Source organism: Arachis hypogaea, chromosome 1 (assembly GCF_003086295.3).
Source record: "Arachis hypogaea cultivar Tifrunner chromosome 1, arahy.Tifrunner.gnm2.J5K5, whole genome shotgun sequence".
In the NCBI taxonomy this organism is placed as follows: Eukaryota; Viridiplantae; Streptophyta; class Magnoliopsida; order Fabales; family Fabaceae; genus Arachis; species Arachis hypogaea.
In genome coordinates this window covers 45,053,982-45,056,456 of record NC_092036.1, presented here as the reverse complement: position 1 = coordinate 45,056,456, position 2,475 = coordinate 45,053,982, and the positions used below count along the sequence as shown (strand labels likewise).

Here is a 2,475-nt window from a genome sequence, read left to right as displayed (position 1 = left end):
GAATGGCAGAATGAGATTTATTGGAATCTCTATGGTCTCTATGTGAGCCTCAGATTCCTTTAAGTCCTCAATAGGGAATTCCTTCTTGTTTGAGAGACGTCCCAGGAGGTCTTCCTCACTAGAATTTTTGTCCTTCTCCTCCCTTGTGCATTCGGCCATATTGATTACATCAATGGCCTTGCACTCTCCTTTTGGATTCTCTTCTGTATTGCTTGGGAGAATACTGGGAGGAGTTTCAATGACTTTCTTACTCAGCTGGCCCACTTGTGCCTCCAAATTTCTAATGGAGGATCTTGTCTCACTCATGAAACTTAAAGTGGCCTTTGATAGATCAGAGACTAAATTTGCTAAATTAGAGGGGCTCTGCTCAGAATTCTCTGTCTGTTGCTGAGAAGATAATGGAAAAGGCTTGTTATTGCTGAGCCTGTTTCTTCCACCATTATTGAAGCCTTGTTGAGGCTTTTGTTGATCCTTCCATGGGAAATTTGGATGATTTCTCCATGATGAATTAGAGGTGTTTCCATAAGGTTCACCCATGTAATTAACCTCTGCCATTACAGGGTTTTCAGGATCATAAGCTTCTTCAGAAGCTGCCTCTTTAGTACTGTTGGATGCATTTTGCCATCCATTCAGACTTTGAGAGATCATGTTGACGTGCTGAGTCAACACTTTGTTCTGAGCCAATATGGCATTCAAAGCATCAATTTCAAGAACTCCCTTCCTCTCAGAGGTGTACATGAATTGGTTATTTGCAACCATGTCAATAAGTTCTTGAGCTTCTGCAGGCATTTTCTTTAGGTGAATGGATCCACCTGCAGACTGGTCCAATGACATCTTGGAAAACTCAAATAGACCATAATAGAATATATCTAATATGGTCCATTCTGAAAACATGTCAGAAGGACACTTTTTGGTCATCTGCTTGTATCTTTCCCAAGCTTCATAGAGGGATTCACCATCTTTTTGCTTAAAGGTATGAACATCCACTCTAAGCTTGCTTAGCTTTTGAGGAGGAAAGAATTTATCCAAGAAGGCCGTGAACAGCTTATCCCAGGAGTCCAGGCTATTTTTAGGTTGTGAGTCCAACCATGTTCTAGCTCTGTCTCTTACAGCAAAAGGGAAAAGCATGAGCCTGTAGACTTCAAGATCTACTCCATTCGTCTTAACAGTCTCATAAATCTGCAAGAACTCAGTTAAAAACTGGTAAGGATCTTCAGATGGAAGTCCATGAAACTTGCAGTTCTGTTGCATTAAAGCAACTAATTGAGGTTTCAGCTCAAAATTGTTTGCTCCAATGGCAGGAATGGAGATGCTTCTTCCATCAAACTTGGACGTGGGTTTAGTAAAATCACCAAGCATCCTCCTTGCATTATTGTTGTTGGGTTCGGCTGCCATCTCCTTCTCTCGTTCGAAAATTTCAGAAAGGTTGCCTCTGGATTGTTGTAATTTAGCTTCTCTTAGTTTCCTATTCAGAGTCCTTTCAGGTTCAGGATCAGCTTCAACAAAGATCCCTTTTTCCTTATTCCTGTTCATATGAAAGATAAGAGAACAAGAAAAGAAGAGGAATCCTCTATGTCACAGTAAAGAGGATCCTTATTATTAGTAGAAGAAGAAAGGGAAGAAGAGTGAAGAAGAATGGGTAAGGATAGAGGCAGTGATTTGAGATGAAGAGAGGTGTTAGTAAATAAATAAATAAATAGAAGAAGAGAAGAGGGAGAGAATTCGAAAATAATTTTGAAAAAGTAGTTAATGATTTTCGAAAATTAAAGATAAGATAGAATTAAAATTAAAATTTAAAACAATTAATTAATTAAAAAGAATTTTTTGAAAAAGGGATGAGATATTTTCGAAAATTAGAGAGAAAAAAGTAGTTAGGTGGTTTTGAAAAAGATAATAAACAAACAAAAAGTCAAATAGTTAGTTGAAAAAGATATTAGAGTCAAATTTGAAAAGATAAGAAGATAAGAAGTTAGATAAGATATTTTAAAATCAAATTTTTGAAAAAGATATGATAAAAAGATAAGATAAGAAGATATGATAAAAAGATAGGATTGAAAAAGATTTAATTTTTAAAATTAAAATTAATTACTTAACTAACAAGAAACTAAAAGATAAGATTCTAGAATTTAAAGATTGAACCTTTCTTAACAAGAAAGTAACAAACTTCAAATTTTTGATCAATCATATTAATTGTTAGCATAATTTTCGAAAATTTGAAATAATATTAAGAAAAAGATTTTTGAAAAATGTTTTAAAATTTTCGAAATTAATAAGAAAAAAATGAAAAAGATTTGATTTTTGAAAAAGTTTTGAAAAGATAAGATTTTTAAAATTGAAAATTTGACTTGACTTTGTAAGAAACAACTAATTTTAAAAATTTTTGACCAAGTCAACTCAAATTTTCGAAAATTTGGAGAGAAATAAGGAAAAGATATTTTGTTATTTTTGAATTTTTAATGATGAGAGAGAAAAACA

The 2,475-nt window shown here is 33.8% G+C and overlaps 1 non-coding gene across 1 annotated transcript; it reads left to right on the top strand.

Annotated features, from left to right (window-relative positions):
* Positions 1-892: 892 nt before the first annotated feature.
* On the top strand, positions 893-996 carry LOC112715636 (small nucleolar RNA R71). The gene has a single exon (XR_003159884.1). It is a non-coding gene; the product is annotated as a small nucleolar RNA R71 (small nucleolar RNA).
* The last annotated feature ends 1,479 nt before the right edge of the window (positions 997-2,475 follow it).